The sequence below is a fragment of the Nymphaea colorata genome, chromosome 11, assembly GCF_008831285.2.
Source record: "Nymphaea colorata isolate Beijing-Zhang1983 chromosome 11, ASM883128v2, whole genome shotgun sequence".
NCBI classification, from domain to species: Eukaryota; Viridiplantae; Streptophyta; class Magnoliopsida; order Nymphaeales; family Nymphaeaceae; genus Nymphaea; species Nymphaea colorata.
In genome coordinates, this window is record NC_045148.1 from 13,618,521 (window position 1) to 13,631,602 (window position 13,082).

Here is a 13,082-nt window from a genome sequence, read left to right on the forward strand (position 1 = left end):
AGGCTTCTTATTGTTAGTGCTGATTCTGTGACAATATTTTGGTGCCAACTTGTAAAGGTTTGGCCTTACTCACCAGTGTGTAGCTTATAAGTCAGTGCTTCTGAGATCGACATTCAAAGTGTTTATATCACCGTAGTGCCACCTTATGCCACACTTTGGATTTTAAACAACCACATTATTTAGCTGAACAGTTGTGGAACGATATCAATCATTTGGTTTCTTCTTACGTGCTTGTCATATATTAGCATTTCAATTGAGCTACGTAGGGTTTGGAAAGGACCTTTCTATGATACGTGGCATTTTGTGTGCCGAACCCACATTAATGCGAAGCTGGTGCAGGTGCTGCTTGAGTGTGGCAGCCCTCATCCTCAAAAAAAGAAAGTAAAAGCAAAGAGGAGAGAGGAGGAGGGGGATGAGGGAGAAGGAAGAGAAGGGGAAAGGATGTAGGAGAAGAGGAGAATATACCTTCAGGAGTTGATACACACATGGCTGGGTTAGGGAGTTAAGGTTTCTATAGGTTTCCTTTTTCAAACATCTCTTTTATTATCATTTCCAAAAAGTTAGTAATTCTTTCAAGTTTATTTTTAAATTTTTCCTTCATACTTTAGAGTTCACTTTTATTACAGTAAGATGTTTGTTTTACTGTTTGTAAAAGGATTCTTTTAACTTTTTGACACACGCAGACATATATATACTGCTTCCCAAAGTTATCTCAGGAAGTGCCGCACCCTCCACCCAGGTGATGTAGGGCTTGTCCTCTCACTTCGACAAGCCAATATGATGCCACATGATTGATTTCTTTTGAGCTGTATAATTGCATCGGGAAAATGCTGTGAATTTCTTATGCTGCTAACAATTCTTACAAGATACTGCAGAGTACCAAATGTTATCGTCACAAGAAATGGAGGCCCGCTTCAGTACCAAATGTGATAAAGTTTCAGATGCTTTTGTTATAGAGGAAATCGGTAGTTCTCACTAAGTTAATTCTTGAATTACGTTCATAAAATATTGGAGTGTTGTCGAATAATGTATTTGTTCCTTGATGCAGATTGTGCAGCTGTTAGTCAGTTTCAGAGTTCTCGACTTCTTGAGGTTTATTTTTTGCATACTGTCCTTGGTTTTTGTATTATTTTATCTTTTGAGTCATTTTAAGGAGATCCTTCTGCTCTGGTATTGATACGTTATGTATTTGTCTTTCCTTCTTAACCAGTCATTACTTGGCTTAGCCTGTTACCAAGCCATTCAGTGTTGTTAAAGAATGAAGCTTTTGCCTAACTATGGAAAAAAATTCAGTCTTATGATCTTATCTTGAAGATTCTTGGTTTTGAATACATAAATGGCTATTCCACTTCAGTGGATTTATGTGGGTTGAGCTTGTATTATGGTTGTTAAGGTTGGGAAAGTTATTCACTCGATAGCCTTGTTTTTGTTCGTTTATATGGTAAAGTTCGTCATTGAGAAGATCGAAAGGGAGGAGGCAGCTTTGTATGATGACCTGTATTCTGCAGATAGAAAATTTGCTGAATATTATAATGTAATGAGTTCTTTAAATAATTTATTATATTTCCTTTTTTGATGATCATTAGTACCTTTGGTTTTGACACCATGGCAACGGTCGACCTGTTTGTTCTTTTTGGCATGTCCTAGACCAAATATTGGGGGTGCTTATTCAGCTTGTCAAAGATTTGAAACTGCAGCACCAATACCAGTATGTAAGTTGTTCCACCAGTTGTGACTGTAACCTACTGTAATTTTGAGAATTGCCTGAAGTAATAGATGGTGAAATAAAGTGGTTTATTATAAGCATTCTATTGTTTGGTCAGCAACAATTTTTCTTTCTGCTTCTGTACCTGACAGATGTTACCTGTTGCCTATTCTCATTTTTCATTATTTTTGTAGGATGAGTTGAAGAAGACATGGCTTTCGAAGAGATGTGAAACAATGAATGCCAAATTGAGGTTTGTTCCTTTAGATCATGGTGCTCAAATACCTACTCAATTTTATCCACTTATTATGTTTCCAGTGCTATTAGAATATCCAAATCATCACCTTAATTTTATCATTTAGTTCATGTTAAGTAAGCTCTCTGCAAGCTCATCCCTTTTCATTGAAACATGATTACTAAATTGTTTTATAGGAAACTATGGTGCTGTTTAATTGCAGAATAGTTTGGTATTAGAAGTTAGAACACCTTATCCAGCATGTTATGTAATAAGATACAGTTACATAATATACCCATGGCTATCTTGTTCTTATGTTCAGTGACAATGATGTTAACACAAATTGTCTTATGTTTGATTACTTTGTTAAAGGCAGGTCAAACAAAATCTCTTTTGAAAATAATTCAGATAATTGTTGTGTCACATGTTGCTCTCTCTCTCTCTCTCTCTCTCTCTCTCTCTCTTAAACACCAAAATTCTGATCTTGAAATGATTTTTCTAAAACTTAATTAAGTTTGTATTGCTGGTGTTTATATATATATATATATAAGCACACACACCATTCATAAATATAGACACATACACAGCAGCAATATAATGGTCAATTAGTCTTTTTAAAAGAATGATTTTAGCCATATCCAATGTGCTGGAGAATCAATTTTCTCACTGAAATGAGGAACATGGAGAGGAAAGACGCAGACCCATCTCAAGTTCTCGTGTGCCCAAAGACTTGTCTCTATTCGATATCACATTTTTGGGTGTAATCATTCACGCACACTGCTCTTGCGAAAGCCCAGCCTTCATACCTTAAGATTGGTAATTCTATTCATGATTAGGTTTAACTCCTCTTAAGACCTTATAGACTGCGATCTTGTTAGATGGGTGGGTTATTGAACCTACCATCCAGCTAACCCAAGTTTCTAAACTGACTCCACGCAGGGCAGATCTTGCCTGTGCTATCCCCACTCTATGGATCCAGTAACAGACTTTTCCAACCCACTAACTCCACACCTAACAACACTCCCCTCTTACAATTACAACTTGTCCTCAAGGTGTGAAATCAGGGAATCAAGTTTTTATCTCCTTTGTGGGCTCCCAAATGGCTGGTAGCTCTTCATAAGTATTCCATTCAATGAGCCATTCAGTTTGAAGATTTTTCTTCCCCGTCGCACCTTACACGTGCACAGCCTTTGGTAAGGATACAACTATGTTGGCTCAACTAATATGGGGCCTGCATTTTATAGTGGGAGGACTGAAGCAAGGTTTTAACTTCAAAATGTGGAACACAAGGTCAATCAAACTCCCTGCCAATGTCCCTATTCTCCTCTTAATTTGATAGGGGTCACCCAACCTTGGTGCTAGTTTAGCAGTTCCCCTTTTAAGTGGTAGACCCAGTCCATGGGGAGGGCGTCGAAGCAAGACCCAGTCCCCTATTTGCAGCTGTAAATCCATGTGCTTCCTATTGTATTGGATCACCATCCTATTCCTGGCTGCTGCTAGATGCTGTTTTAAATCTTTGAGGACTATATCCCTGCATCTGAGCTGCACGTCAACTTGTTCTTCTCTCGCTGTGTCTGGCTGATATCTCCTTAGGTCAGGTGGGGGCGTCCATACACAGTTTCGAAGGGTGTGATCCCCGTTGAAGAGTGCCGGCCTGTATTGTATGCATATTCAGCCCCACTCATGTATTCTGCCCATAATTTGGGGAGTTGTCCCATGAAGCATCGGAGCTAAGTTTCAATACTCTTGTTTACTATCTCAGTCTGGCCATCCGACTGAGGGTGATAGGCTGTGGACATCTGAAGCTTGGTGCTCTATATTTGGAACCCTTCCTTCCAAAATGATGAGAAATAAGGAGTCTCTATCACCGATATCGACCGAGGCATTCCATGAAGTTTCCCCACGTAGTTATGGAATGTTTTAGCAACCATCTTGGCAGTGAAGTGATGAGCCAAAGCTATGAAGTGAGCATGTTTAGACAAAGATCCACCACCACTAGTATGGCTGATGTACCACGACACTAAGTGATGCAAAAAGGATCAAAATTAACGGATCTTAATCCAATTGCATTCACGACTGAGCTAATACTATGCTTTACACTAATTATAACCTACAAAAGGGAAGAACATGAGAGAAAAACAACAAACAACTTCTGCTTCTCGCAAATGACTAAACTAAATGAAAGAACAAATAAAACTAAGGAAGAGCTTGCATTTCATTCTTTCAACTTCCACCTTCACAAAATGAACCATCGTCCCTTTATATAGAGAAAGGGATGGATTGCAGATCTGGATCCATTTACAAGTACTAAAAACTAACTAGATCCAGTTACACAGATGTGGACCTAGATAGATATTTGCATTCAGGATCAGCACTAAGGTCCAAATAACCAAACAAAATCCAAATCATGAGAAGGAACTCAAACGAATTATTAAATCTCATTATATTCCAAAATAAGTTGGATCTGGATCTATCTGCTTCAGATTCTGCACCACTTAGGTAAGCCTTCTGCAAGTCCATCGAAATATCTTCCCAAATCCGGTCCGGAATGGGTAATGGCTGTAAGAAGCTTGTTGGCTTTTTGGTTTCTAATTTGTTCCGTTGGCATGTTTCTTGTCACTTTATGACATCTTTTAACTCTTTTTTCTGTTTTTATTTTTGTCTAATCGGTGATTTCTCTTATTGTCTGTTGTTCTAATTTATTTTGCATTCCTCCTTGCACAAGGTATATAAAATTGATCACTAAAGTTTGATTAACTGGCTTCTATGTCTGCTGTTTATGTTTCTACCTTTAGCTGCTATTTTAGTTTTTGTCTTTTTTTTTTTTTTTCTAACGTGATTCTCCTTCCTGTAGGGTCCTGGAGCATGTTGTCTTGCGTGATACATACACTCAGGATTCCATACCAGCTCTCCACAAGATTAGGTGCATTTAGTTCTTAATATTTGGTTGGCTTGTATTGGTTTTGGCTTGTCTTAATCCATTTACTCCTGGTTTACAAACAGTAGCTTCAAGCTACAGAGGAAGCTTCCACAGCATACAGCAAAGCGGTATGGAAGTTCATGGTTTGATGAAGCTTTCCTAGTATTATATGTTGTTCATGATTTGGATGGGATAAGTCAAATATGTTCTGTCCTTACTTTTATGTGTGGTCCTGTTCCATTCCGTTACATAGAAATTTTATTGGAAAATTGGTAAAAATGGCTGTGACACAGAACCATCATCTTCAAATACAGCAAGCCAATTCTGTTTCTCAACCCAAGTCCATCTTACCTTAATGCAGTGGGTGGAACTGATTTAGGCACAATTTGGTATGTGATGACAGGAAATTTGTTTGTATTTGATGAGATGCTGGCAGGAGTTAGGTAGACGTCTCAATCCTCAAAACCCAGTGTAATCACCCCAAATTTTTTTAAAGGACTATGATGTTTTATCCAAGTGCGAAATTCAAATTTAGGCACAAGATTTCTAAAATACAACTTTCAGATCCAAATTAAATCTAAAATACTACTCTTAGATCCAAAGTAAATCCAAAATACTACTTTCAGATTCAAATTAAATCCAAAATACTACTTTCAGATCCAAATTAAATCCAAAATACTACTCTCATATCCAAAATAGAACTTTCAGATCCAAATTAAATCCAAAATACTAATTTTAGATCTAAAATCCAAGTTCAGATCCAAATCAATCATTTAAGGCTAATTTGCCCTTTGACCAAAAACCTCCTTTTAGAGGGTGATTTTAGTCTTTTTTTTAAACAAGATCGATTTGCCCCTTCTTTTGATCAGAAAACCTCCTTTTAAAGGGTGATTTTAGTCTTTTTCAAACAAGACCGATTTGCCCCTCCTTTTAACCAAAAAACCTCTTTTTAGAGAGGGTGATTTTAGTCTTTTTGGTAAACAAGACCAATTTACCTCTCCTTTTGACCAAAAAACATCCTTTTAGAAGGTAATTTTAGTCTTTTTGGGTGGACAAGACCGATTTGCCTTTTCTTTTGGCCAAAAAAATCTCCTTTTGGAGGGTGATTTTAGTCTTTTTAGGTCAAAAAATTCAAATTTTGGGTTTTGGCTCCAAAATCCTCTATAAATACCCCCCCCACATATCCTCCCTCTTGGGCAAAATTGGTCATTGGGAGAAACTCTAGTGTATTCTCACTTGAAGACTTAGAGTTTCTCTTGAGCTCTTTCTCTCTCCCTCTTCCTTTTTCCATTTCCTTCTCCAACTTAGAGCAAGCACTCTTTGAGCTTCATTCAAAAGGGGATCTTCAAGTGAAGGTGTTCATCTTTCTTAGGTCATTTCCCATTAGAGGTATGTAATCTTCATCCCTCTCATTTTTCTTTTTTTCTTTTCATTAATATTCTTATTATTATGTTATTTCTTTTTTTTAAATATAGTCTTGTTGTTGTTTCCATTTTCTCTTCATATCTTCATCTCTCCATGGCCAAAAGAGATAGCACTCAACCTCTTTTTAAAGACAAGAGGCTATGCTCAAATGCACCGGGAGCATGATAAAATGAGATGATATTTTATTTTATGATTAAATCATGCTCTTTCAAGTATTCTTGTTGTTCTTGTTCTTTCTCTTTATCAATATATTCTTGTTCTTTTTTCTCTTCAATATATTCTTGTTGTTGTTATTCTTTTCCTTAATGAATATATTTTTTTTATTGTTATTTCATTTCTTCAATATAGTCTTGTTATTCTTTTCCTTAATGAATATATTTTTGTTGTTATTGTTATTTCATTTCTTCAATATAGTCTTGTTCTTGTTATTTTATTTTATATTTTTTTTTCTTCTTCCTTTTCCCATGACCAAAGGAGATAGCCATCAATCTCTTTTGAGAGACAAGAGGTTATGCTCAAGTACACCGGGAACATGGAAAGATGAGATGATCTTTCATTTTAATCATGTTCTTTCTTTTCATGAATACATTCTTATTGTTCTTTTGTTTCCTCTTATTTTCCTCACTTCCTCATTTCTCCATGGCCAAAAGAGATAGCTCCCAATCTCTATTTTAGAGTCAAGAGGCTATACTCAAGTGCACCGGGAACATGAGAAGATGAGGTAGTATATCAATTCATAGTTACATCATGTCTTCCCTCCTAATTGAACTTTGCTTTGTCCATCATCCTCTTTCTTTCCTTCCTTCCTTGAAAGTTATCTATATATTATGCATGCATAGTTGCTTGGTTCTTTACTTACATGTGAATGCATGTCGGGAATAAGAGTGTGGTTTGGGGACTCTTTATTTTCATATTAATCTTTGAGGTTGGGACTTGTCCAACCCGAGATAAACCCTCACGAAAATGTATATGTTAATATGCATTTTCATATCATTTTGCGCTAGTTTCCTTCTTAATCATCACATTAGGAACCCTAACGAGTGCCTCGTTATGTTGCTTGTTTTCTTCCATACCCAACGGTGGAAGAAATATATCTCTTACAACAAACCAAATAATAACATTCTATGCTTATATAAATCATATTTTCCAAAACATTTTCAAAAAGAACCTTTTAACATGGCCTTAGGGACTTAGCTTAGACTTTTGCATGAGTCCAAGCTCCCCTCCGGCCCACATTAAATTTGAAGTTGGTAATTTTAACTTGTTCATTGATTTTTCTAATCTTGCGAAGGTATGGATGTATACACATGTTATATACATTTATGCCAGCATGATGACCCCCATCTTTCTCTCTCTATGCTTTCATTTTTTATTTTATAAATTTTCATATGTGCATTAATACGTATGTACATGTGCTCCATTTTCTCTCTTTCAAATATTTATTCCTCTTTTCAAGACAAATATCTTCTCTTATAAAATTTCTCATACCCATATATGCGTATGATATTTTTCTTTTCCTCTAAAATCTCTTTTTTTCTCCGAATCAATACATCTTTTTCTCTTAAGCTTTCATATATGTGTATATGTGATGGTATGTACACATGTATGCATGTCTTTCTCTATCTCTCTCTTTCCTTTTATAAGAGTGTTTTATCTTTTATATTCTTTTTAACACTCTCATCTCATGAACTTCTATATACCAACCTCAATAAGACCACAAACTAAGTAATGACCCAATGTTGGAATCATGCTTGATGGTCTACAATCTCTATTCCTTTTCAAAAACTTTTTCTTCTTATGTACAATAATTATAACAACGAAATCTTAGATGTATGTTGTGGTAGGAATAACATTAGATGAATGTTGTGGTAGGAATGTTTTATATTTTTTCAATCATATAGGGTAAATGCATCCATGCATTGTCACCTACTTTATTTCACTTATGATCACAAGCACCTCTCCAAAGAAACTTAAGCAAGAAGGGATGAAGCTCTAGCTAGGTGGTAACCGAATTAGAGCAAAATCTCAAACCTACTTAAAGTCTTAAGAGAACACTAAAATGATTTCAAAATGTTTTCAAAAGCTTTTCAAATGATATTTACTAGTTTCACTTTTTCCTCAAAACATTTCACATTTTCAAGCAATTCTTCAAGAACCTTTTCAAAAGTTTGAAACTCCAAACTTTCAATATTTTCTACACCGCATATAGAATAAAAAAGATGTTTAAGTTAAAACGAAATGCATCAATAATAAACATAGTCCTTGGGTTGATTACCCCCGATAAAGGCGCCGGGAATCGATCCTCGTACCGACGGGCGAGTCCCTTTCTTTCATCTTTCAAAAGAAAAACCTTATTTTTTTGGAGCACTCCAAAACCAATGAAAATTTTGGGATGCTAACAGATGGCGATCGTGATGGGACCCGTCATCGTTTGGCTATGATTATTGATGCATTTTCACTAATTTGAACATCTCATGTATTGTCAATGATAAAGCATGTCCCCTATTTTGGCCTCGATCCCATTGGCATTTCATTGCATTGTTTGATGATTGTGAATGTTTTCTTGCACATAGGACTAATTGAGAAGGATCAATCATGTTCACACATATTTATGATCACATACCACCCTTCTCAATTTAGGAGTTGTTTGAAAGCCATGTTTGCTCTTCTATTTTAATCTTCAAACTTAGGCAACATTGCATTAGAGACAACTCAATTTATATGATTCCTCATATTTCAAAATTCCTCATACCTAATTGTCCCGGTCATCATGTTGCCGGGCTTGGTCTTTGGCGGTAGCACAAGACTAAGCCTTACAACTAGACCACACCTTGGGCGGGAACGCCCCATCGTTAGTACCATGAGTGGTAATTTATGGTATATCGACGAGTGATCAAGAAGAAGTTGATGAACTCTACCCTTAGTTGCCTAAGGAAGAATCTATGCTCGTACTAAGCCATTTGGCTAAGGTATATAAGCATAACTTGATATCGAATTATCGTGACACAAAATTATCTCAATTACGTTCCTATACCCAATTTTCTAAAAAAAAAAAAAGAAAATTATTTCATGATAGATGTTGATGTGCGTGAAACCTTATGTGATGATTTGCAACCTCATTCCACACATCTACCTCATATTGTCTTTGTCAACCTAGTCAATGTTTTTCATTAATTCAATTTTTATCTTTTAGAGTCATCATTCAAGATGTATTCTTTCCAACGTGGTGTCACATTCCCTTATGATCACATCCTCTTTGGAGAAGGTCCCGAACGGTCCACCTACATTTCTCTTGAGTCTCAACCTTTGGCTCCTGAATGGTATCGGACTTGACATTCCACCTTCTCTCGGATGTTTCCTTCTTACTTTGAAGAATGTGGGCTAGAGACAGTGGCAGCTGGAGGAATGCAGTCAGTTGATGGAAATTTGGTACATGCAATCGCCGAGCGTTGGAACCCAAGGACCTTCTCTTTTTGGTTTCCATGAGGAGAAATGACAATATTACTAGATGAATTTGCCGAAATACTAGACCTCCCTACCCCAACTTGTGACCCAAATGATCTATTGGAAAAACAATTCCTTATGAACCCAACCAAGGTCAATGCAAATGACCTCATTGCTCACTTTACTGGACGAAAAACTTGGCATTTAGTAGAAAACCATGAAAATCAAAGCATCAACATGAAAAATTTGTATGAAGAATTTGGAACCTATGTTGAACCTTCTACCCTACCTCGAAAAGCCATAGGGAGAATTAAACATTGTATGATGCTCTGCACAGTAGGAGTGACCCTTTTTACCGATGGAAGTGACATTTTAGATGTCCGTATTGCCCAACTTTTTCGAGTATGGGGGCATAGAGGGACCCGACACTTGTCAGTAGCAATGACAGCCTTAGCCTTCCTTTACCGATGACTCACCCGCTTTATCATTAGAGATATCGACTTCATAGAAGGATGCACATATGCTTTACAATTGTGGTTCTTCAAGCATGCGGGACTCCAAGCCAGTCTATTTAGAAACACTGATGGATCATTGACAACCTTGGAGCAATACCGTCGTTTGATCGAGCAATTGAATGAAGGAGAGATCATTTGGGATTATTGTGATCGTCGGTAGAGCCTATCCCGATACACTCACCATCATCATGGGCGTACCACACTCTTGGGCCCTTACTTCATAGTTGATTATTGTGCTGATAGATGTATGAGACAGTTCTCTCAAAGGTAGAAGATGGTCTCTGTGCATGCACCAATTGGAGCTATTCCCGAATTTGACCTTAGTTCTCCTCAATGGGTAGCATTGTTTGCAGTAGCTCGACAAGAATGGAAGACACAAATATCATACACTTGGTTCATAGACACAGTGGTGAAGAAGGAATATGTTGAGTGGTGGGATGCCAACCGACCACCATCCATCATTCCCTAAAAAGTTTTATGTTGTCAACTTTGTATTCCTTCTGTCGTTGTCATCTTTATTAGTATCTTTGGATGTAACTTTTAAAAACTTGTAATGCAATATGAACCTTCATTTTGTCATCATTTCCGTCCAATAACTCTATTTTCTTATGTCATAAGGTGAATACTTGAAAGCCAACAAAATGGTTGAAACTAGATCGCAAGCTAAGCAGACTCCTCAAAACGAGGCTTCATCCTCTGAACTCCGTCCATAAACACTTGGCCTCCCAGCAATCGAGCCAGAAGCTTACTATATGTTCTGTTTGTTCATGGAGCGATTCATGAAAGAGCAAGAAGAGCAAAAGGCCTTGATGGTTACTCCAGAGCTGGATAATGAAAAGACTGCCAAGCAAAAAAGAAAAAAGAAAAACAAGTCTTTTGTTAAAAATCAGGATGAAGACTATTTGGGTTCAGATTCGGCAACTAGTAAAGAAGAAAAACCCGAACTGTTTTCTCTCAAAAAGAAAAAGACAACAAAGAAAAATAAAAAGGAAAAAGATGTTATGATAGAAAACAGCTCACCCAGTCCTATCACCACTGAAAGTTCGGAAGAGAAGCCCAAAAGGAAGAAAAAACCTACCAAGAAAGTCAAAAAGACAAAGAAATACATCACTACCAACAGCTCAGACAGTGAGAGTTCTGAAGAAAAAGTAAAGGAGATCAAGGGCAATAAGAAAAAGACCAAGCCAGAATTGATCGAATCAAGTGATGATGAAAGTCCGACTAAGCGCAGATTCTATGAAATGGAGAAAAGAATGAACAATCTTGAGCTTAGGGGGAAGGGGAAACATTCATACTCATGTGAGGACTACTACATTGGCATTGAAGGGGACGAAGACGTGAAAGGCTTGCCCAGAGAATTCATCAGATATGATGGAACCACTTGTCCACACGTTCATCTTTCAACATTTTTTAATGATTGCTACAAAATTCGGACAAATAACAGAGCTTTGTTCCGATACTTTCCAAGAAGCCTTGAAGGCATTGCCGCACAATGGTATAAAGAAAATATCAATCCGATCGAGCTGAAGGAGTTTGACAAGTTGATTAACATGTTTGTTGAAAGATTTGAACAAAATGCTCCCATGGCTCCAACCCTCAGTACCATTTGCAATATTCGTCAGAAACAGGGAGAAAAGACTCGAAAATTCATCCAAAAATGGAGAATTCAATGCAATAAGATGAAGAAGCCCATTTCTGAGACACAAGCCTTGTCACTCATTAGGAAAAATCTTGCCCAACCCTTGAAAAGTCTCATCCGCAATGCCCCAATCAAAACCTTTGCTGAGTTAATTGAACAAGCAAACTCGATAGAAGAAGGGATTGAGGAAGGAGATTTTGATGGAATTATTGCTCCTAAGTACAAAGAAGATGGAAAGAAAGGAGGAAGGACACAACTGCCTGCACAATTCATAGCCAATGCTGGCATTAAAAAGGACCATGATAATAACTACAAGCATGACAAGGGAGTCAGTTTCAAGAAGAACACACAGTTTCTCAAAGGCGACGATGAAAGGAAAAACAAACACCCAGGTTGGAGCTACGACGGGAAATTCACTCCTTTGAGCCAGTCTCGGGAGAAGATCCTGGAATACCTTCTCGCCAAAGGAACTATCGTCTTGCCAAAAATATCAGAGCCTCCGAAAATGATGGGAGGAAATAAAGGAAACTGTGCAAGTTTCATCGTACCCCTGGTCATGACACTGAGGATTGTTTTGTCCTCAAAAATATTATTCAAGACTTCATCAACAAAGATCTCAAGATTTGTGATGATAGTACCCCTGAGATACTAAGGAATCCATTCCCTGACCACGGGAAGGCGGCAATAGCCATGATCACTACAGGCACTCCACTTCCGTACCATCCACAAGAGCACATTCGACCTTATATTGGGAGCAGCTCACACAAAGTCATGGTGGTAGACCAAGGTAAGGAACCTCTAGATTTCATTGCTATGATGAATGGCAGGATAGAAAGTTTGCCCAAGAAACTTCTTATGATTTCAAAGACTTTTATCTTACAAGGCGACGAATCATCAAATGACTCTTCAGATGAAGATCCATGCTATTTGGACGTTCTCCCCTTGGAAGAGCGTATGGATGATGGAGACTCGATTCAAGCTTCTAAAAATCAGTCAATTACCTTCTCAGAAAAAGACCTCTCAAAATGGGGATATTTCCATGAAGATGCTCTTTACATCGTCGTTCAGGTCAATGGGATGACGGTGCCACATGTTTTGATTGATGGAGGAAGTGGTTTGAATATTTGTCCTGATCTCACGGCTAAAACATTGGGGTTTCGTGAAAACAAATGTCGTTCTGATAATACCAAGATCTACGG